At 31.6% G+C, this 25,674-nt stretch overlaps 1 protein-coding gene across 1 annotated transcript in view; it reads left to right on the top strand.

Annotated features, from left to right (window-relative positions):
* Window positions 1-25,674, top strand: part of LOC135121146 (protein YIPF5) — a 281,890-nt gene that overhangs the window by 109,756 nt on the left and 146,460 nt on the right. The window lies entirely within an intron of this gene.

Genomic DNA, 25,674 nt, shown 5'->3' with positions numbered 1-25,674 from the left:
TAAAACTTAATCAAATCTAGGAAATCATGCCCACTTTCCGCACTTTCCAAAGACGATTTACCGCAACCGTGCCGGTACACTTGTCGCATCCGCCGCGACGGAAATTTTCTTTATTTCGCAACTTCGTGGAACTGGCAATCTGCTGGCCGAAGATTTGCGCTAAGTATCACTAAAAATGTACGGTCACGGTCGGATTTCATACCTGCTGTCGCATTATCAACAAAGAATTGTTGTGTGAAACGTCCAATTAGAAAAGTTTCAAGGTAACGCTTTTGACACCATTCAATACTCGAAGGGATTTTATTTTGTTGTGCCGTTACTACTCGCTCTCACTAATTTATTTCTTCAATGTGCGGGACACCGAACAGGTCTTTGTTGTGTCGGTTTCTTATAGTAGGCAGGTATTTGGCTATTTTATCGTCGCAGACAGAGTCGGATTTAAAAAATTTATTACTCGCTCGATTCTCTCCGCTTTCCTTTTCATGTAGACGCGAAAAGTTAAAGGTTGTTATTTCTGCTGTAAATTAGTGTTATTACGGATGAGCTATTTTTAGCTTAATTGTATTAGATTATTCCGTGCAGAGAGTTCTTATCGCAAAACTTAAGTGATTCGGGAGAGTTTATTTCACGTTAAGATGCTTTCACCTAAAGTTTACATAAAAAAAAATCGTGACTAGCTCATGTTCTACTTCTGTAGGGTCAAATGGGGCATTAACAACAGTTATGAGTTGATATCATCGATTATTTTTTCACACTTTGTAACTAACCATCACTAATTTTTAGTTTTATTTTTGTTGAAACGATTGAAACGTCCACATAATTTTATACATTTATTTAACCGCCAAAACTGACAATAATTTATGTTGTTTTTTATCCTCTCTTAAATATGCGGCGAAAAAATACGGTCGCTATAAAAAACATCGATGATGGAATTACCTTAACGTTAGGTAGAAAATTGTAAACACAAATGTAACCTGAGTAAAAATAAATTTGATCTGGTTGTGTTTTTGTCAGACTTTTTTGTCAAACATTTTATCAAAAGTATGTTACCTATTTTCCGGACATCTCCATTATTATCATTTTTTTCATACCTATAATTTACATGTATATTTTTTTGTGTTTAAAAGTTGTAACCGTGCGATAGGATGATGAGTAATTTAAACGTCAGAACTATTTTACAAAAATTCTTCAATATCTAGTTAAATCTGTTAAATGTTTTTTCGTGTAATCATGTCACAAAAATTTTTCTTTTTTTTTACTGAATATATGTCCTTACATCTTTTAACCGCAATGCCCCTGTGCGAGAATTTAAGATTTTGTGATAATATTTCTAACTGCTTAAATTATATACATACAAGAGTTAATTAAGTCGTATCTTACCTAAAATTCTCTGTCACTTTAGTAAATTTTTTATTAATTAAACCACTTGAGAAAAAGTACAAATTTCTAGAGGACTATTCACAATAAGGTGATTCACTAGACAGGCGTTTGAAAGTTCTAATTACGTATGTAAAGAGCAAAATTATTTTATGTCAAAATCACAAACATCACAAACAAATGAGCACTGTCAAAAAGGTGTAATAAAGGAAACTATTCGATATGCTGGAATATTGTTATAAAATGGCATTTAACTTTAATTAGAGTAGTTTGGATACTGTATATATACAAGTAATATATTTACTGTCTGTAACATTTTAATCAATAACAAAACCCCAGTTTTAATGAGATTGGATTGGTTGAATTTTTTGTTTAATAAAGCGAACCCATCAGATATTAAATAAACATTGATATAACAAAATAAATAAAAACTTAGTTTCCGTAATTATCGTATTCCAAACCAAACAAAATGGATGTTTGAAAAAGCCGATGTTTTACACCCCAAATGATTAAGTTATTAAAGTAAAAAATAAAGTACCAAGTTACATAACAGCATTGTTATAATAAATGTGTAGGCGTTTAGGAATAGATTTTCTTTATTTTGAAATGATCCAATTTAGTGCAAAACTGACGATGCAAAATAAATGTTGCCTTTTCATCCACAAGAAAATACAATTTTACATTTCTTTTTATGTTTTTATAAAGCTGGAGGTCTGTAATTAATTAGTTTTTTTTTTTCTACCGTCCGTGTTGGATTTTAGGGATAATAAATATTTACTAACAGGCGTGGTTAAAATAAGATTTCGAATTACAGGATGTTAATTAAAATTTATTCATCTCACCAGAACGTGGATGACATCTTAGCAAATTATTGAATTCGTTATTTTTTTTATAAAAGAGATTCTTTTGGAATCCTCAGATAAAATATCATTTGCAAAAAATGAAATATTCCTTATTGAAAGATTTATCTCCAGTTGTGACAGCGCCACAGGATATTTCGATTATAGCAGACGAGTACCAAAAAAATGATCACGTCAATTCAAAATTTTATTAAATGAATGATTTTTAAAGAATTTTAACAATTTTTTTGCGCATTGTTGCTGATCCCGCTTAAAAAATGTTCTTCGCTTCAGTGGCTAAGCCGGATCTGTAGCCATACGAGAAGGTATTTATCTGTGTTTAAAAGGAAACGGAAATCTTAACGCTGGAATGACAACATTGTAAACCCGGCGCTGTTGTAATGATCAGAAAGCATTCTTGTAGGTGTTCGGTGTTCCATTCAACTTCATTTTCACAAGGTTAATTTTATGCAATTAAAAGAAAATTAAAGCGAATTTGCTGATGAGAATGATGTTATTATCGGCAACATAGCGAGACTGTTGCGATGAAATATCGGGCGTAAAAAGTTTTTTAATTAAGCAAACAGGAAACGCGAAATGCGTCAGAACACAGTTGATTGAACTGCATGCATTTATTTCGAGATTAAACCAAAGTACATTTTAAGATTCTGCCACTCGGATAACCAGGACTCTGAAATGTGGAGTCGTGTTAGGCACGCACTGATGACTTTTATAATGGAACAATTTGGAATATATGTATAATACACCACTTCGCGAATTTTGTGGGCAGGCGGTGTTCCCGCTTTACTAAATTTCAATGAATTCTACTACGTAGTAAACTAAAAAAAAAATGCATAGAAGTTATTTTTTTACTTTGTTTATATTACAAACTATAAACATGAAACACACATTGAACTGACTTTTCAGTGGAGTCTAGAAATGGGAACAACTTTATATTTTTTCACCTTTGATCTTGTAATCTGAACAGATTTCATTGACTTGGTTTGCAAGGATATATCATGTCTATAAATAAATAATTAGTGACGTAAATCTTGTTTTGACTGCTTTCGAAAAAGAAAAATTATGAGAGAATTTTTTTCATTGGAATTGAAAAGAACTGCTACGTATAAAAATATATTTCATATAAAACTGAATGAATAAAATAATGTTTATAAATGTTTGTAATATTTTCAGTCTGATCTAAATTTTATGTTACAGTGGACGTTACAATAGCTTTATCAAAAACTTAGAAAAAAACAGAACTTTAAAAAAAAAAATTTGTTATTATGCTTACATGTGTTTGTGCCGCTGAAAACAAACTGATATCCAGGATCAGATCGAAATCGCGAATGTATTTAACAATTTTCTTCCTGTTTCCTTTTAATGTCAGTTTTCTTCGCTTCAGTTGCAACTGCACTACAATCATTTTATAAGTACAGCTTTCTTTCTTATTGGCATGCAGCAAACGAAGATAGAATGGCAATCTTGGAAGGCACTTGGGAGAAAATTTGTACGTGAACGTGAGACTTATAAATTTTTTTGTTGGGTTTGGCTAGAAGACGAAATCTGTTGAAAGCGGTGTGGATAGATACTCAGTATATTTATTAAAATGGCATTTGTTTATAAACTTTTTCAAATTTTTAGGTAAGTTTTACAGTCTTATAAAATATTGAAAAATAGTTTTAATATTAATAGCCTTTTACTAGTTAATAGGTAATTTATAAATCGATATAAAGTTTGCTTCTTTATTCATGGTGTTTCCTATCAAACAGCGGAGAATAGCAAGAAATCAACTTTAATTTTCAAATGAGCTATTTTCGTTTAGCGTGAAATTTTGGCTGGCTATATCACACATTTTTTTTTTTTAAGGTGACAGTCTTTTGAAGAAACTAAGTTGCTTTTATTTTTGTCGTGATTTTGAACAGATTTTATTTTGCAGCTTCCTTACTATTTTGTTTCTATCATTTTATATATATTCCCATTATGTAAAAAAAAACGCTATTGACAATAAGTTTTACCAAAATTTGTTTCCCATTGATTTATAAAACTTATTTACGCAGTGACAGACTGCAAATACGCTTGTTGGATTAATTAATCCCATTAAATTGTGATTGACATTTGAAATATTCATTTATTGCTCGAGGCGTTAATATTTCATATGTTTCTATCTAGCGCTGACAGTTGCATGCTTTTAGAATATCAGTTTTTACTAGATATGTCAAAACTTGATTAGCAACATTTTTTTAAAGAAAATCCTGTTTTTTAAAAATTTTCATTAGTTGGTGAATTTTATTTCTTTGCCAATTTTCAAAGAATACACTTTATTTTGGTAGAAAGAGCTAGTTTAAGCATTATTATGCAGTATTTAAATTTTGGAGTAGCTGTCGTTTTCCAGACAGTTAACAACAATATTGCTTGTGATTTCTACTACATTATTACTGATTATATTTCAAATGTAAAGAATTCTAAGCAGTTTCTTAGTTAATTAGTAAACATTAAAAAATTGGTCTAAGGTTATTTCGACAGAACTTCCCGGGCCCTTGAAATAACAGGTATTTAATTGTAAAATCATTCGGAGTAGGCGTTAGAATTTCATTTGACACAAAAGGCATGTCAACCCTTATAATATCCACTTGGCACAAAGATAACCCTACATTTTAAAACAAACCACTGCAATGCTGGATATGTGACAGAAACTGTTTGTTTTAAAATTTAGGTTTATGTTCCTGCCAAAGGGATGGTATAAGACACATATAAGACACACCGTTTGTGTCTACTCTGAATGATTTCTCAATTGAACACCCGTCACGATAAAACATATTCAGCTTTTTTGAAAAATTATAAAAATGGATTTTGCGAATTTTATTTTTTTGTAAAAACCCCTACAAGTTATTACAAAGATATGTATGAAATATTAAAGCAAATTTTCAAATGAGTTTTCCCTTTACAAAATTTTGCAATGACGTCAATATTTTTACAAGGTGCATTGTAATACTAACAGTATTGTATTCACAAGTTCGGTTCTGAAATAAATTGACTTATTTATTATTTTGAGTCACCCTGTATAAGCAATTCTAACAAACATGAATGGAATGATAAATCACAAGTATAGACTCGTCATATTTTGCACATTTTAGATAGGATTTATTTGGCATAATTTTGAGATGACGTCATCAGTTTTTAGGGGGGTCGTAAAGGGATAAATTTTTTAACGGTTTATCATGTTTGCGACAGCCTTAAAAAGTTTGCAAGGTTTCAGAGCATTAGGTTTTGCAATTTCAAAGCTAAATTGTAAGTGTTATTATACAATTTTGATTTTTTTTTACAAAATTTGGATACCTTGGGTCAAAACTCAACACGGATTAAGAAACCACAAGTGGAGGAGTATGTTATTTTATAAAATGTAATGTAATAATATTAACTATTGTAAATTTTCATCTAACAAACAGAGTTTTATCATCTGCGCGAGATTCCGAATATACATACAAAATTTGACAACAATTGATCCGGTAGTTTAGAAGATTATCTAAATAAAAATCGACAAAAACACGGACAGATGACAGACAGACGGAAGCAGGAGACCTATGTTTTCGTAGTATAGGGGTCATGAAACGTTAAGAAAACATAAAAGTAGCGAGTCGCCCGATGGATTCGACTACAATACTTTTTTAGCGCACGCTCGGAAAATAAAAGCGCAAAATGGGCAGTTCGACGATGTTATTTGGGAAATTCTTCTTAGTGTTCATCCCAAGCTGCTTAAATCGAGTACTCCTCCACACCTATTACCTGCTGTCTTTTTCGAAAACACAACGTAATTATAAAAGCTTTCTGCTCCATTGGAGATGCCATTTTTGAAATAATACGCAAATATATAAAAAAATTCTGAAAAGAACTGTTGTTAATGTAAAGATTATTTCCCCAAGAAGCAACAAACAAGAAAACAAGAAAAGTTTTAGAAAGAACATAAAGATATTTATTGATAAATTGACCTAAGACTTAAACCAAAGTTAGAAATCAGTTTATAAGTATTTACTTAATTATCTTAGTTTTTGATTTTTTGGGTGCTTATTTCAAATATAAGGTTAAAAATTTTATTTTAAAAAGTATTCTTTGACGTAGGTTTAAACATATAGATCAATTATTTCAGAGAAGATAATACAGATTCAATTCCAAGGATGGCTCGATTACAAATTATTACCCGATGTGTAGATATGAAATGAAGTTTATTGTTTGGAAAATAATGGATTTTTAAAGTGACAAAATTGTAGTATTTTCAGGAAAGTAAAAAAAAAATCGAAAATATTACAAAATTGCTATGTATTGCAGTGTGCGAAATACCAGTAGGAACAGATACATTTTATACTGCCTGTTTTTCTGTTTTGTGTCCGTTTAATTTTAATTTGTATGAATTTTTTTAGGGATATAAATTATACATTTTACAGAGAAAATGGTGGGTGTTAAAATCAATATACCCTGTGCCCACAAAATGTGGAACAAAAACGATGCAAAATTCAAATATTAGTTTTGACGACTTATTATTTACCCGAGTATGTGTTAAGAACAGATTTAAATTTTTTTATCTAGGATAAGGACCACTAGACCATGTAAACCTCAATGGAGATGTTTGAACACAAAGTTACAAGTAAATTGCAAATGTTGCTCTAAAATATAAATTGATATTTTGAGTGTTACTCCAAAACAGAGTATTGAGATTTCAGGCCAACACGACAATAATTCACTACCATTTGGCTTTATTATGTAAAATGTTAAAATGTGAACGCTTTTTCATGCCAACGTAACGTTTGGATTTGAGGTTCATAATTTAGGCTTCGAAACAGTCCCTGATGAAAGCGGAGAAACGCTTTGGGGTTTCAATATACTTTTAAATATGTGTATGGGTGAATCTGTGCTATATTGCAAAATAGAAACCCGCTGGTGTTTCGCATTTGTGTGAAACGAGGCGCATCAACGTTGTGTCCAGACGTTGCAAATGCCGACCTTCCAGCATCTGCTTCCCTGACCCGTGTTTTTAGCTTTTCCCGTGGCATGCGCTTATCTCATAAAGCGAGAATACTGTTTTTCTCTCTTATTTTATAAAACAAGTGGTGTACAATACATCCGTTCCAGGAGGATCCTTCTTGTGAACTCGGCTGATAACAGCCCGGAATTATTTATGAAGGAAAACTGGATTTAGCTTTTAATACGTTTCGATTTTTTCCGTTGCAACGATTTTAAAAGTGTCGGTATAATACAATTTGGAGCGGGTACACAATCCCGAGCCAGAAGGTATTCTACCTGTGCTTCCGGAGGGCGATGCAAAGAGAATTTATAAAAGACCCACAGCGACCGCCATTCAAGTTAATTATTTACCTTTTCTCCTTCTCGCAATGTTTCAACTCATTCATCTTTTCAACCGCACCATTAGAAGCCCGGAGTAGTTATTTACTAACTAACCCCCCGGCACATCCAATAAAAAACCCATCGATTATTCAACCCGGGAAAAAACTTGGTGTTCTACCGAAAGAGTGTTAAAACTGGCCAGAAACAGTGGCGGCCGGGCGCGTTTACGCCGGGTAAGCAAGCAATTTAGGTCTATAGTATTTAGATTAGACCAAACATTGACAAACGTCAGAGGACCACCGACGAAAGGTATTCAAACTACACCCACACTATCGCTAGGGACAAGCTCCCAGTCGGCCTTCGTTCGTGACGCAAACTAAATTTTTTAGCGTTAAATCGACTGTTACTGCCGGCTGAATTAAATTTTGATTATCGTGGTGAAAGAAAATTAGAAAAATTGCACCAGCAGGAAAAGTGTTACAGTACAGTCCGTGGCTTAATTTTTTAACACTTTAAATACGTATGCACTATTAGCCTAGATGAACCTCTAATCTGAAAACTTTTTGATCACCCTTTATATCAACAAAAACAATGTATTAAAACGAACGAAAAAACCTCTAGTTGCTAGTTGATCATCTTTTGTCACTAAAACGTATGTCTTCATTTATTGATCGACATGATGTGTCAAAAAAATGAGGTTATAATGAAGTGATGCGATGCAAACTTGGAAAAATAAACTACATATCGGGTGTTGATTGAAAAAGTCATCAAGTTAGCCTTGATTTTTTGTAAACATTGTGAAGTATGCCTATTATTATATCGATGGCAGCTAAACAAATAAATCTTGTTCGAGCATCATGTAATTAAGTGCGTGGAAATTTTTTACCGAGTTGCGACGCTTTAAAATCAATTCAGATTGATTCGCATACAAAAATATTCTGTACATAAAAATGAAAAACGATATATTGAAAAAGATGTACTCCGTAGATAGCTGTTTATAGAATTTAAAATTGTCTACCACAAAAATACTGAGATTTCAATGTATAATTTTGCGAAATGTGTCACCTATAAACTTTGCGTCATATAATTTTAGCTTATAAAATACTGCATAGGTTGAGTCAGCTTTTTTTTATTTTTCAGATTTTATGTCAAAAAGAAAAAACGTAAAAAAGTAGATGTATTAATTTCACTATTTAATATTCGTAAATTATTGCAACTGTTCTTAAAAAAATAGTAATAATAAATTTTCTGACTAAAGTTGTTTCCTAGTGCAACTTGACCTAAAATTTGGTAAAATTGGACTGGATTGTTCAAAAAAATATAATAAATAAAATAATTTCATGAGTTTCAAAAATAGATACTTCATAAAACGCTTTAAGAAAATATTATTTTACTAAAGCAAATAAAACGTATCAATAAATAAATGTTGACCTTTGCACTTTTCCTCAGTTTTACAGTAAGATAAAAATTCAGATAAATTGAAAAAAATGCTCCAAGGTTGTTTCGACAGAACTTTCGTCGCTCCTGAAGTACAGTGAAACAAATCCAGTTTTGATTTTTTGGGATTTTAAAATTTTATTTTTTTTTATGATATCTAAACCTTTATAGTCAAAAATCATTTCGTGATAATGAAGTGTTGCATATATATAGCTCAGTCGCCTCTATCTATAAACCAAATTCCATTGACATAGGTTCATAAATAAAAAAGTTACTCGGGGTGTTCCCTTTTAGTTACTCACTCTGTATATATCTTATAATATAATAGTATATATTGAGTTGCCTCAAAGATTTGTTATAGTTTTATTTAACGATTTCAGAAACCATATCATTCGAAAAATAACATATGTAACATAATTGAAAAGTAAAGTGCACTTACTGACAGTAAATTTGAAAATAGTTATAGTATGTTCATATTAATTACTAAATTTTTATTAAGTCTTTGATTCAGAATTTTGACTATTAAATAACTGTGCTTATCACTTAGGTGGGTCAGGGAAGATATCAGGTAGTTCCAAAATTTTGCACCGCAGCTCGGACAAGCCCCAATTATACACAACACCATGGATCAATAAAACACTTCCGTTTTTCGCTACGTTTTATTCAAAAAAGTAGTGTTAACTGGATGACTTTTTTAATTGAACCCCATGAAATCCAGACGACAGATGTGACAGATGGCAACGAATAAAAAGACGATTAATTAGTAACAAGGGTTCTTTTATCGCTTATTTTATCACGTAATTGTATGTGGATATCTTACCGAGAAACCATTAAAAAACACGATCAAAAACACCCAGGTTTTTTTTCGGATTTGCTTTCAATAGAATTTTGGTCTTGTTAGATTGCTGTCAGTTTGAAAGTTTAAGTGAAATGTAACGATCAAAGAAAAACCCTCCAAAATCCATGGCTGTTTTTGATCGTGTTTTTAATCTAGTAAGCAGTATGCTAAGCTCTCGTGAAAATTTTTTGCTGTTTGTCAAAAAAATTTCAAGCATTTGAAAAACCTATATTTTTTGTATTTCGGCGTAGGGTGAATTTTAGAAAACCATTTAATTTCATTTTTAATACGTAATTTATACGTAAAATTTCAACTTATTCATATTCAAGTTTGGTTCTACTGTAGTTTTGGTATATTATTAACGAATTACTTTTTATAATAACTATTCAAATGGTATTAAAGAAAATAAGTAAATCATTTTGTGGTTGACGTGGCTCACAAAGAATTATATTTCGAACGGAAAATTGTATATCGGTCAACTGTGAGGACAATTCTTACACTACAATTATGTTCGAAAGAAAAGTAATGATTTCTAGAAAAATTATCGTTCAATAATATCCGTTCGCAAAACTCCCGCACTGTCAGTGTCAGATTTGGAAAAAATGACCTGAGTGTACTCAGTGGTGAGATGCGTACAACCTGTACAATATGTTGCAAAATTGCAATCTAGTGACAAATTAGTAACTAAAAATAACTTGTCAAATAAAAATGTCAAAAGCACATTAACTGAAGATTTTTATCAATTCAAGTAAAGAAAGAGTATGACACACGAACGACAACGAAAGCTTTTTTTGAATAATATATATTTTTGACCTTACTGTTCCATTTCTACGCTTCTGGTGCTACAATTTGTTTGAATTACTGACAAGTTCTTTAAACACATTGAACACTTCAGCAACTCAAAAAGGTAAAATAGTTAATAAACATTTCATTTTTCATTCATTAATTTTGAAAATTTGAAATTCAAGGCGGTAATCATATAAACTTAAAAATCTTTTAGGGGATTATTTCTCATACCAACAGAATGTCATTCTGACAGTGCGGGAGTTTTGTGAACGGATATTAGTCAACATTAAATATCATTTAGAAAAAAACTATAGCCTACTCTACTTGGCTTAAGTTGTGGATTCATAGACCATTGACTGTTGGTTATATTTTTCTTCTACCATTTGTTTTTATTTCTGACTAGGGTGGACTGGAAAAAAATAGATATCATCTTAATTAGACAGAATTTTCGTGACCCCTGAAGTACAGTCGAACAAGTGGAAATTATAAAATTTTCTTTTGTGTTTTATTTTTTTTATGATTATGCTTATGAGTAAATTGAAATAAAGCTATTTGTGAACTGTTAAACTAAGTACAGGCAAAGATGCACGTTATGCGTGTGTTTCAAGTGAGCTTTCCATTACCAAATTTTGTTATAACGTCATCAACATTTTAACAATGATACTATTATATCCATTTGAATAGCGATCAGTACCGTAATTATTAAATAACAGTACTGTATTCTCAAATTTTCGGAAAAATAGGATTAACTTTTCTTCAATTGATCTATAAAAAAGAACAGGGTGGATTCAACAACGAAAAAATACATTAATAATCAACAAAAACAAGACATCTTCATAAGTCACAACTACAGGAGTATGGTGTTTTATTACATTTAGATAATCTTAACTACCCAAAATGATCATCAAATTGTTGATGAGGCTGACTCGCTTATGGCACGCTTCCTCGACGTGTCGTGATCATCCCCACCAACAATGTGATGACGTCATCACAAAATTTTGCATGGTAAACGTAATTGAACGTTTAAGAAAAAATAAAACATTTTATAGGGTGGAAACTATATTGACAGACGATAGCACTAATTATTATTTATCATTAATAGTATGTAACTATTAATTTTTACGACGCAAGAAATTTTAAAAACGTACGAACAAATTTATGTCTTTAAAGGTTAACAGTTACAGGTGATTTACTGTATGATAATTTTTCTTTTGTGTTAATTTCTTCTATACGTAATAAGTTAACAAAAAATAATAAATACAACAAACGCGAATTAGGCATATAATTTTTAAATAACGTCAAGGAAAAGACTGTAGCTTCTTACTAAGCTGAGTTTTTTCTTTTAAATCGCATTTGTTTCAGCCCACTCATTCCCTCATTTCAGGTATAATTTTCTCTGTTTCAGTTCACGTTCGTCAGGTGATTGCAACTTTTCAAAGTTGATTTTAGAGTTTTACCTATTTATCATACAAAATCCTTTTATTTCCAGAGCGTAAGCTAAGGAAGTATAGTAATTGAGTCCATCGAACGAAAGGCTATTTTTTTCATCTTGTATCCAATATTTATTGTCTGTTCTCCATTTCTCGTTTTGAATTTTTCATTAAGATTTCTATCTTTCTATTACTTTAGTCATCGATATGTACACATCTCTCTGACATACTTCCTCCGTTCAGACTTGTCATTTCTGTATCTCTCAATTTTTTCAACTAACTGTGATAATATGTAATCTTATTTTTTCTATTCTTCTGCTTGTTTCTAGTCAGAATTTATTCCTTTTTGATTTCTACGGTATTATATAGAGTGGACTATTCATTTCAAATGTTCACCATAAGTGTTTTTCAAGAATTTCCTTTTTTCTCATTTTTCTCTACTCAGTACATATTGCATGTACTATTAATTTGCCTGATAAAGCTATTCCTGAATTTACGATCTCTTAATTTCGATGTTACTCTACTCGTATTTGAAATATAATTATTTTCTTGGAAGGACACATGCGTTAAAACTAGAAGAATTTAAAAAAAAGAGTATGCATATTTAGATTCGATGTATAAAATCGTGATTATTTAATCATGTTCTCAATTAATCATGTGATTAAATGTAACAAATCAAATTTTCAAGATCAACTCTAATGCACCATTAAATATTTAACAGGATATTAATTTTTAATTTGTTTTTATAAACTGGCTTTTAATTTGAGCAACTTATATCTCGGCTGTAATTAATCTAAGTGGCAATATACATAGTCAAATATTTGCCTGGTAGTTTAATAGAACTTGTTATAATATTTTTAATTAACTGAAAATCAGAATCGATCCTTTTGTGATAGTATTCCAAATGAATGTTTAAATGTATTTATATAAAACAGTTTTAATAAGTTTTGGATTAATGCCGCGTTTAATTGTAAATATATATTAATTACCTATTAAAACGTTTATTACAATTGATATAAATTTAAAACAGATGTTGTTTTCACTAGAGAACTGTGGCTGACATTGCCTATAACTATATGGACGTTTAATCAAGGATTCATTAATATTGAGTCTATGCATTGTGCCGCCTTTTAGAAAAACCTCATATACTAGCAACACAGTAAATTTATGTTAGTATTTGGTCTCTGCGTTTTCTAACATCTAATTAAATTTATTACTATTGTAATAATAGAGCTTATTGCATAGAATTTACGATAGAGCTGTGATTATTGTTTGTATGAGATAATCAAGGGAATTTGTAATCGGGTCATCCGTGGATATGAAATCGTATGTCCGTGCTAACTTTAAATTATAATTCAAACTCACTTGACAAATATAATCTCATCTAGAGTAGATCCACGATTTTGCATTATAGATGGCTCGGTTTATGTATGTGTTCAGTTTACCTGAACAGGGGTTTGGGCGTAGCCAATTTGTCCACCCTACTCCCACCCGTTTTAGGGTAGTTTACCTAATTTTATTATTTTCATGCTCTCGGGGAGTCGTCGAGAAGTATCGAGAGGGTAAAGACGTGCCGACCCGAGAGACCGGTAACATTTTGGTCCTTCGAGCCGGATTTCTCGCGGAATTAGTGGTACTGTTCTCGCCTGTATCGTCGATAAAAGCTTCACGTCCAAGACAATCTTGAGCATCGTGGCATCCAACGACGACAGCATCCCCAGAACTTCTGCAACAGCTTCACGTCCAAGGCAATCTTGAGCATCGTGGCATCCAACGACGACATCCACAAAGCGTAGACGACTTCTTCAGCAGCTTCACGTCCAAGGCAATCTTGAGCATCGTGACATCTGACGACGACACATCGCCAGACTGTAGAGGACTTCTTCAGCAGCTTCAAGTCCAAGACGACTTCGCCAGCAGCTTCACGTCCAAGGCAATCTTGAGCATCGTGACATCTGACGACAACCAGTAAGTGCAGTTCATTCCCTTTTTTTCATTAGTCCTGTATTTCGTATCAGTGTCAAGTAGATTTTATCGTTGGATCATTAGTGAACAATGACTACTGAACAACTTTCTGGTTTAAATATTAAGCGGAGAGCGCTAAAACGCAAATTAACCATGGCTCAAAACTTCATAAACGATTTGAAGTCATCTAAAGAAAGTACAACTTGTTTGTCAATAATACAAGAACGTTTGACTAGAATCAGGTCAATTTATGACGAATTTTTCGACATTCAAAGTCAAATTGAGAAATTGGAAATTATTTTAAAACAAACATCTACGGCAGATCAGTGTATCATTTTTGACAAGGAATGTTATACCGTTGTGTGCGAATTAGAGGCATTGGAAGCCAAATATTCAGCCAAATCTGCAAAAAAATATGATATTCCTATCGTTCAAAATAGCGCTGTTAATGTAAAACTGCCAGAATTAACATTTAGAGTAGCAACAAAATCAACAAATAAAAACAAGAAAACAAATTTAAATACCAATTCAAAAAGATCGGTAACGTGCCCATATTGTTCCGATCCTCATAATTTATTTTGTTGCGCAAAATTCATTAACCTAATGGTAACAGATAGGTTAAGGATCGTGAGGTCCAATAAACTATGTTCTAATTGTTTTCAGAACAGTCATAAGGTTACGGAATGTAAATCATCGTATGTCTGTAAAATTTGTAAAGGACATCACAATACGTTGTTGCATGTAGACAATCCCGAGCCGAACGAAATACCAAGTACTAGTAGTGACAATAATCAAGTCGAATCAGATCAATCCATTGTTCTTAAGGCAAATTCTCAACAAGTTTATTTTAGTAAAGTACTTCCAACAGCCCAAGTACAAATTTATGGTAAATTTGGAAATAAACATCAAGTGCGGCCACTGTTTGATAGCGGCTCCGAATTAAATTTTATTTCAGAGCGAAAATTATTAAATCTTAAATCACAACCGAACGTTTTGTCAATCGCTGGTATCAATCGTTGTAATACTAGTGCCTCACAATTAGCAAGTATCAAAATTATTCCTAATTACCAACATTATCATTTAAACCTTTCATGTGTTATTTTACCACAAATTTCGGAATTTTTACCATCCACGTCATTTTCAATCGCTAATTTAGAATTTCCGCACCACAACAAATCACCAGATCCCGCATTTCATGTCAAAGGGACGATAGGTTTATTGTTAGGTGCTCAACCCTTCTTCGAAATTTTACAGCCTAATCGGAGATGTTTGAATGAGGATTTTATTCTACAGGAAACTAAATTCGGTTGGGTAGTGGTTAATGCTCATGGAGATAATCCGGGGGTTGTAAAACAGGGTTCTTCTTATTATGTCCAACCCGTCCTAGAACAGATGGTTGGAAAGTTTTGGCAATTAGATGAATTTAAAACTTCCGTAAAACTTCAATCGGCCGACGAAATCCTATGCGAAAAGAAATTTATGAAGGGTCATAAACGCTTAGAAATGGGAAGGTATTCGGTACCACTTCCGTTCAAGGCGGAAAACCCAAACTTAGGTACTTCTAGGGATGGTGCCATAAAACGTTTTAAATCTTTAGAATGTAAATTCCGAAAGGACGAGAATTTTAAATTATCCTATTCGGCAGTAATTACAGACTATTTACAACAAGGTCATGCGGAACAAGTTCCTGAAGACGAAATTGATAATCCGCGTAGTTATTATGTACCACACCACGGTGTTCTTAAAGAAAGTACCACGCCACAATTACGTATTGTGTTTGATGCATCATTTAGATCATGTAATCAGAAAAGCCTAAATGACGAGTTATTAGTTGGTTCAAAAATCCATTCTTATTTATATCCAATTTTATTACGTGAAAATGTCACACATTCTAATGATCTTAAGGTACTAACAAATATTATTTTCGAAATTGAAGAACGACGTCAGGCCGTCTATTCAAATGCAGTAGTACACAATAAAGGTCAATCACCATCAGATTTATTATTAAGGTACTCATCATTTTCAAAATTAATTAACGTAGTAGCCTTTTGTTTACGATTTTACAACAGAGTCAGATATAGACAAAGTGTAAATGGCGTACTAACTGTAAAGAAAATTGATAACAGTCTTAACGTTATTATTAAAATAGTCCAACAGGAATCATTTCCTGAGGAATTCAAGTGTCTCGTAAAAGGTAATGCCTTACCAAAATCTAGTCCTTTAATCAAATTAAATCCCTTTCTAGACGATAATTTATTAATACGAGTGGGTGGTAGACTCGTCAATGCAAATATTTTGTTTGATAAAAAATTTCCCTTGGTTATTCCAAAATTACACCATATTACAAAATTAATTGTACTACAGACACACTTGCGTCAGTTACATGCTGGACCGCAAGCGACTTTAGCAGTTATTAGACAAACATATTGGCCTAAGGGAGCCAACTGCGAATTACGAGTCATACATTTCGGTGTTATTAAATCTGATGCATTTTATCCCACCTCGCTCACTACACGTTGGTGGAATTTGCGAAGCAGGCATTAAGACCATTAAATATCATCTAAAACGAGTTGTAGGGCAGTCATTGTTCACATATGAAGGAATGTATACCTATTTGACATTGATCGAGCCGTGTCTTAACTCACGACCTATAACTCCATTATCCTCAAATCCCGACGATCTATCCGCACTTACCCCTGGCCACTTTCTGATCGGTACTGCACTTACGTCACCTGCCGAACCTGATGTGAGCGGCATCAACATTCATCGACTGGGTCAATGGGAAAAGATCCAGCAGTTACGACAACATTTCTGGAAAAGGTGGTCCAGGGAGTACCTGGTCGAGCTTCAACAACGATCGAAGTGGGCAACTTCCGTCCGATCGGCCAATGTGGGCGACATCGTCATCCTACACGAGGATAACGTGCCCCCGTTGTGTTGGTGTCTCGGTCGGGTTGAAATCGTACATCCAGGTCGCGATGGTGAAATAAGGACTGTGTCAGTGCGAACCAGAAACGGGATAGTGCAAAGATCAGTGCGGAAATTAAGCCCGTTACCAATGTAATGCGCAATTGGGCTATACATGTGTATATATATTTCATTTTATTATTGTACTCTTGTTAATTTCAATTTAATTCCTGTTGTATGATCTTAGTTGACATGTATTCATTTAATTAGGCATTTTTTGTTTCTTTATTATTATGTATTATTTATCTTAATAAGTAGGTCATCCTTGAAGTTAGTACTTCAACGGGGGGACTATGTTCAGTTTACCTGAACAGGGGTTTGGGCGTAGCCAATTTGTCCACCCTACTCCCACCCGTTTTAGGGTAGTTTACCTAATTTTTATTATTTCATGCTCTCGGGGAGTCGTCGAGAAGTATCGAGAGGGTAAAGACGTGCCGACCCGAGAGACCGGCAATTTATAATTTGTGCGTTATTAAATAAACCGTGTAACTAAAAGGTGATTTTTATTTCGCGCAAAACAGTATGTATAATAAGTATCGTGAGCAAACTTCATAAAAGTGTTTAAATTAATAACACCCTCGTGTAATAGATAATAAATAAGATTCTTGCAGACATTTCAATATGAATAAAAAAATGCTTTTTGTTAGTTTTCAATCGCTTGGGTTCCCCCAAGGAGCCGCCACTGTCGGTAAGCCGATATCTGGGATAGCCGTAATACCGGTTGAGGTAATCGCAGTAACAATAGCAATCTTTCAGATGTGGTTTCGCTTGAAAAACTCGGAGGAAGTACGGTCTACTAATAACATCCACTCGTTAGAGAGACCTTTGTCACACGTCTTGAGATCACATTGTAGCGATGCGGCAGCTAGAGGTTTTTTCATGTCAGTGAAACAACGAGACTGGAAAAAATTATTCAAAAAATTAATTTGGATGCGTAAATAAAACCCAGATTGTGAAAGTGTCAGGGAAAAGCCCTCAATTTAATTTTCTGTGTGTCATCTTATTCGAGTTTAGACACTTGGGGAAGTTTGTAGTCGGCGGGATTTTGGCTAGCAATAGTAAAAGCGATTGGTTTAATAGTTTAATGCCGAAATAGATTACTAAATCGAAGAGAGAGGATTTCGGTAATCGGTGAAGTAACAAGTACCGATTCGTAAGTTTGCCACTTTGCCTCTCTTCGCCGAGTTTGCTGTTATAATCCACGAAATGGTGGGGGAGCATTCGATAAAAAATACTCATTTACAAAATTTTTGTTTTTACGTTTGGGTTTGGGTTTTATAACACCCTTAAAATTTATATGTTCATAAAAATTCAATCAAAAGGCGGAACATTTAAATCTCTGTGTACATTTACAAATCATTTTGAGATGCCCGCATCCAACTGCGTCACGGTTCTGGAAGAAAATTAAACGAATTTTTAACTTAGTCACATTAATTCATTATCACCTTTTTATTCTCTGAATTGAGCTTACAGGCGAAAAGTGCGTTAAATACCCCCAGATTTTTTTTTTGTTTTATATGTTTTTAACTAACATTATACAGTGTGTTCTGTTGACAAATTCGTTAAAGAGTCTGTAATGAAGCCTACGAACAACACACTGATGGGTAAATTAATTTTTACTTAGAATAATTTCCATCCGGCGACTCTCTATTTCAAAAATTGGCTAATCATCACTACCAACAATTTGATGACATCATCGCCAAAATTTACATTAGTAAATTTGTTTTTTTTTTTATAATATGAGATACTGTTGCAGTTGTAGTATACGAATCCGTGTTGAGTTTTCACGCTACACTTTCAGATTTTTGAGAAAAAAAAAATCTAAATTGTATAACAATATAATGATAATAAAAAATTAACTTTGACACTACAATACCGAATGCTTCGAATCTTCCAAACGTTGTAAGGTTATCGTAAGCATGCTAAACAAATCAAAATTTATTCGTTTTATATAAATTTTGCCGAATAAATCCTGCCTGAAATATGTAAAATATAATCACACTATACTTGTGGTTTATCGTTGTATCCATAGTTTTCAGTAACTTATACAGGGTGACTCAAAAAATATGAATGAGCCCGGGAATACAGTATTGTTATTATTAGTATTACACTGTATTTATCCAAATTGATACACCTGTTGCAAAAATGTTCATGACGTCATCACAAAATTTTATAATGGAAAAAAATCACTTGAAAGAAATGCGTAGGACGCTTCTTTACATTTATTTCAAAATTGCATACATTTATTTTAATTTGTAAGGTTTATCATAAAAAAACAATGTTCGCGAAATCAAATTTTATAATTTGTCCAAAATTCTGGGTTTATTTACCGTCGACCTATTTTTTGGTACTACAATTTTTGGTTTTTTTATTTTCTTTAATTTTTCAACTTTTCCATTTTTCAATGTTTCGGTTTCATAATTTTTCGTTTTGCAATTTTTTACTTTTTCAATTTTTGGATATTCCAAATTTCATTTTTCGATTTTTCAGTTCTCAATTTTTAATTTTTTGATTTTTTGAGAATTTCGTTTTCTGAATCTTTCAAGTTCTTGATTTTTATTTTTTATTTTTTCAGTTTTTTTATTTTCTCAGTTTTATACCAGTTTTTCCGATTTTTTAAATTTTCACTATTTTGATTTTACCTATTTCTTTTTCTATTCTTTTTCGATTTTTAAGTTTCTCAGTTTTTAATCTTTCGGTTTTCCAATTTTTTGTTTCTTCAGTTTTCAATTTTTTGATCTCCAATTTTTAGATTTTTCAACGTGTTTAATTTATACTTTTTCATTTTTTCATTTTTGATACTATAAGTTATACAAATTTGCAATTTCTCTATTTTTTTTCTCCGAAAAGTTGAAAAAAGTAACAAAAAACTAAAAAAATTAAACGGAAAAGAAAGATCGAACCGAATCAAAAATTGGGAGACCCGAAAATTGTGGTTTAAAAAATTACAGAATCGTCAAAACTGTAAAATCGAAAAACTGTAAAACTGAAGCCTGGAAAAATTGCAAATCAGAAATGAAGAAACGAAAAATTGAAAAATCGAGAAACTGAAAAACTTAAAATCAAATAAACTGAAAAATTGAAAAATTTCACATTGAAACAAATTAGAACATTGAAAAACCGAAAAATTGAAAATATAAAAAAAACCGAAACGAAAAATTGAAAACTCGTGAACTTGCAAATCGAAAAATGGCAAAATATAAAAATTGAAAAATTTGAAAATGAAAACTCGGAGGGTTCCATATCGTAAAATTCAGAAACAAAAGAAATTAAAAATTGAAAAATTGAAGAAATGAAAAATTGAAAGAATTGAAATTGAAGAAACAAAAAAATGCTAAAATCGAAACATTGGAAAATCGAATAATTGAGAAAATAAAGAAAATAAAATAACGAACAATTGCAAATCAATCGAAAAATTGAAAATTCGAGAAATTCCAAATCGAAAAATTCAAAATCTAAAAATTGAAACATCCAAAAGTTGGAAAATCGAAAAATTGAAAAATTTGAAAATGAAAACTTGGAGAGTTCCATATCGTAAAATTGAAGAAACAAAAAAATGAAAAATTGAAGAAACGAAAAATTGAAAGAATTGAAATTGAAGAAACAAAAAATTCTAAACCCGAAACACTGAAAAATCGAATGATAGAAAAAGTAAAGGAAATAAAACAACGAAGAATTGCAAATCGGAAAATTGAAAAAATAAAAATTAAAACATCCAAAAGTGAGGAAAACGAAAAATTGAGAAATTAAAAAATGGGAACTCCAAGAGTTCCATATCGTAAAATTGGAAAAATAAAAAAAATTAAAAATTGAAAAATTGCAAATTGAAAAAAAGGTAAATTATTAAATCAGAACTTTGAAAACCCGCAAAATTGAAAAGATAAAAAAAATAAAAACCCAAACGAAAAATTGAAAACTCGTGAAATTTCAAATCGAAAAATTGAAAAATCTGAAAGTCGGAAAATCGAAAAATTGAAAAATTTGAAAATGAAAACACGGAGGGTTCCATGTAGTAAAATTGAAGAAACAGAAGAAATGAAAAATTGAAGAAACGAAAAATTGAAAGAACTGAAATTGAAGAAACAAAAAATTCTAAAATCGAAACATTAAAAAATCGAATAATTGAAAAAGTAAAGAAAATAAAATAACGAACAATTGCAAATCAATCGAAAAACTGAAAATTCGAGAAATTCCAAATCGAAAAATTCAAAATCTAAAAATTGAAACATCCAAAAGTTGGAAAATCGAAAAACTGAAAAGTTAAAAAATTGAAGAAACAAAAAATTGGAAGAATTGAAATTGAAGAAACAAAAAATTCTAAAATCGAAACACTGCAAAATCGAATAATTGAAAAAATAAAGAAAATAAAACAACGAACAATTGCAAATCGAAAAATTGAAAATTCGAGAAACTAAAATCAAAAAATTGCAAAACCTAAAAATTGAAAGATGCAAATTGGAAAAACGAAAAATTGAAAAATTGAAAAATACAAACTCCAAGAGTTCCATATCGTAAAATTGGAAAAAAAAAGAAAATTGAAAAATTGCAAATTGAAAAAAAGGAAAATTATTAAATCAGAAAATTGAAAAACCGAAAAATTGAAAATATAAAAAAATAATAAAACAAAACGAAAAATTGAAAACCCGTGAATTTACAAATCGAAAAATTGCAAAATCTAAAAATTGAAACATCCAAAAGTTGGAAAAACGAAAAATTGAAAAATAGAAACTCCAAGAATTCCATATTGTAAAATTGGAGAAACAAAAAAAAAAGGGAAAATTGAAAAATTGCAAATTGAAAAAAAGGAAAATTATTAAATCAGAACATTGAAAAACCGAAAAATTGAAAATATAAAAAAATAATAAAACTAAACGAAAAATTGAAAACTCGTGAGAATTTCCAAGTCGAGAAATTGCAAAATCTAAAAATTGAAACATCCAGAATTTGGAAAATCGAAAAATTGAAAAACTTGAAAATGAAAACTCGGAGAGTTCCATATCGTGAAATTGAAGAAATAAAAAAAGGAAAATTTTAAAATTTCAAATTGAAAGAATTGATATTGAAGAAACGAAAATTGTAAAATCGAAATAAAATTGTAAAAATGGAATAATTGAAAAAATAAAAAAATAAAACAACGAACAATTGCAAATCGAAAAATGGAAAAATTAAATTTCAAAGCTCGAGAAACTCAAATAGAAAAATTGTTAATTCTAAAATTGAAAAATTTAAAAGTCGGAAAATTGAAAAACTGAAGAAATAAAGAAAAGAAAAACTGAACAATTGAAAAATTCAAGTCATTAAAACTTACGTTGGTGGTTTTTAGTCTATATAGGTTATCAGAAAACAAGAATCGTGAAATTTTGTATCATTTTTCAAAAAAGCAGAATTTGTTGGGCTGCGCTTCAGGGGCGAAGGAATTTCTGTTAAAAAAACCTTGTTTTCACAAGGAATACTATTTTTTAACTATTCATTATTTAGTACAGTCGTCTGAAACTTTGCGCTTAGGCAAATTAATACCAATAAACAAATAAAAAATTAGGTTAAATATTTCAAGGAGCCGAGTTTCAACAAAAATTTCAAGAATTTTCATTCCACTTTCAAAATTGTAATTTTTTTTGTCTATGATCATGTTCGAATTAATTATTTTTTAAACTCTTAGGTTCTGAGTGGGATGTCTTGTTGAATATAGAATGTATTTCTTTATGAAACTTTCAAACCATAGACGATATCCTACAGGTTTGTTTTTTAAAATGCTAATGCAGTGATGTTTTCATTTAACAATTCATCAGTTTTACAAACAATGAAAAAACAAATATTGTCATATTAACGTGGTACTTGTGGCATTTGATGTACAGCCGAATTTTAACGTTGAAGTTTGCTGATACAGACTGTTATAACAACACATTGTATAAAGACCTTTGCACACATTAATATTTTAATGACGTTTCACGCCGGTTTGCTAATATTTATCAATGACCTTCTTCATTCCCTTTGAATCTTTAAAAATTTTAATTATAAGTACCTACAAATACTCGAGGCAAATTGTTTTCTTTAGCACGGTCGACAGTCTGCAAATACTTATTAGTTATTTAAGTTAGAAAAGCTATTTCCATGTTGCAGGACTCATGAATAAGTAGAAGGTGTCTACGTAACGCGGGCAAATCGATATGCAGAAGTAACATTGCGTAGAAAGCAAGAAACTAAAAGAGTAGATTCTTTGACCCCTGTGATTACGTTATTTTCGCGTTTAAGCCAACCAAGAAACCGTGATTATCCAAGGTTTAAGAGACACGCAATCGGATGAAGATGGAAATGAAAAAAATAATCGTCCGTGTTCAGCAGGTGTGTGAGCCATCAACCGGCAAATTGTAAACGAAATAAGAAATAATGCCGTGTCCACTTACTTTTGTTTTTTATGCACTCTTGTATTTTGATTTGTCGCTTTACTTCTAAAACGTCTCACAAAGCTTTAGAATTTTTAAATCTTCTCTAGCGCATCACGTATTTGAAAATTCTTTTATAACTCGACAAAAGTCATCAAACTGGATAACCTTGTTTCCTAAGTACAAGGTGCCGGATTACGTTAACATTAAAATGAGCTACCGGAATACATATTTTTCGGAAAGTTTCCGGGCGAGATTATTATATTATCATCATCGCGTTGACACTTAGCGCCGAAATATTATGATCAATAACGACAGAACGCATTCGATGAAATCGGAACGTCTATTTTTCAGTAATTTACTCAAATAAAACTCAACAGAATTTTCAGCTGAAGTTTCTAGGTAACAAAATTGTACGCGGTACTAAGGAAGGATGACTTGTCGTAAAAGTAACGCCGTCGGCGTGTTGACGTTCAAGAAAAAATACATACAGGTTTATCTTGTTTGGTATCCGCTCTAGAAGGTAGCTTACATGGGCATATATGGCGAGGATGAATGGGAATATTGAAATTTTGTCAACGTCATTGCTTTGAGCTTGCAGAGGAAGCCTTAATTTGATACGTAAATGACGCCGTACACTTTATAGAGTCATTCTAATTATGAAAGCTACCAAAATTGTCAAAGCTCATTTTATAGTCTTTCACCGAGTTGAGAATTGTTGTTCGCCGTAATGCGACACTGCCCGCAAATATTTAGTCTGTCTCCAGCTATTGCGGACCTTTCTTTTTACCTCAGATTACTTTTATTGAATTTTAAGCGAAAGAATTTAAGTTAAGTATCTTTTAAATTACGTTTATGTAAAACCTAATTTTTAAAAGTGGCGTGTGTCCAACTTATAATTACTTTCAAACTCTCGTTTCATCTTTTTATCCGGCCACTGCTGATTAATATTCTAAATGGCGTCGTATTTAAATGAAGTTGATTCATTTATCGAGAGCCTTTAATTAAGAGAGGTGCTGTTAGTGAAGAGTTGTTGGTGTGTGGAGTTTCCTGTATGCTAAGGGGAAAGCTCGACATGGGTCGAACCTCGAAGCCATGTGTGGAGAGGACTGGTTCTTTTATGAAATTTTGTAGCTTGACGAGCTCCCTAATTGATTTAGTATTTAAAAGACCTCGGAAATTTAATAATGTGATGGGAAGTTGATTTCTCAACAGAATGTAATGTGATTAAACTGATTGATCGAACGACTTGTAGATAATAAGTAAAACGAGTTTGGGGAAACTACCAAGTTACTGCCATCAGCAAAGAAAAAATGTAGGGTAATACTTCATTTACCCGTTTTCTTTTGTTGCATTTAATTGCCGTTTTTAACTGTATCAAATGCAATTTATCAGATTTATTTTTACAAAAGTATCGCTATTAAGAAAAATTTTGTTTTAACCTAAAATTAGATTTACTTATAATTTATTTCTGGCATTTGTAAGTAGTAAACTTAACATTCTTCAAAAGAGGAGTAAAATGGGGCGGGGACTATAGAAGATATTTTTAAAACATCAACATGGAAAAATACGCTTTTATTATGTTTTTATCGACCTGATACGAACGCATAACGCTTTTATTTATATCTGTTTTATACTTTTTCTCTAAAAGGTCATGAAATTTCAAATAAAAAAGGTTAAAAACAACAAATATATTTTTATCACATTACTTTCGATGTTGTGCAAAAGCTGCGGCAAAGACTTTAATGTAGTGGCCAGAAATCAGCTACCCACATACAGTCTTCTCCTACGATCAATATAAACATTATTAAAAAACATAAAAAACAACCTACTGCCTACTGCTTTGTATCCAATTTTGTGCTAAAAAGGATCCAATAAGCAACGTGCATTCGTCTATTTTCTGTGTTTATTCTAATTATACGTGGTGCATATAAACTTCATTATAAATGCTAACTTCCGCCACGCTGTTTAATTTTACAATTATTTTGTGTCAGGATGTGACAATGAACGAAAAGGATAGCGTCGTTATTATTAGGTTGATGGAGTGATTGATTGCAAAATACGAAACAAAGAGATGTTATTATTTACCGTAAATTAATTATTTTAATTAAAATCAGGAAATTCTTCGTCTCTGGAGTGCTTTTTGCTTCCTTTGTTTGTAACTACTTGAGCTAAATTAAAATTTATTTCAAAAAACAAACAGAACCGAAGTAAATTGAGTTCATCAAACTCTCGTGAAACTGCATTTATAATTTTTTTGATTATTTGCGTAAATTTGCATAATTAATAAGTATTGTTTTAATTTTAATGCG

This window comes from Zophobas morio, unplaced genomic scaffold, assembly GCF_036711695.1.
Source record: "Zophobas morio isolate AGI-343-1 ecotype UQ-CSIRO unplaced genomic scaffold, CSIRO_AGI_Zmor_V1 ptg000002l, whole genome shotgun sequence".
NCBI classification, from domain to species: domain Eukaryota; kingdom Metazoa; phylum Arthropoda; class Insecta; order Coleoptera; family Tenebrionidae; genus Zophobas; species Zophobas morio.
Note: the sequence above shows the minus strand (reverse complement) of the source record. Positions and strands in the feature narration are given on the sequence as shown.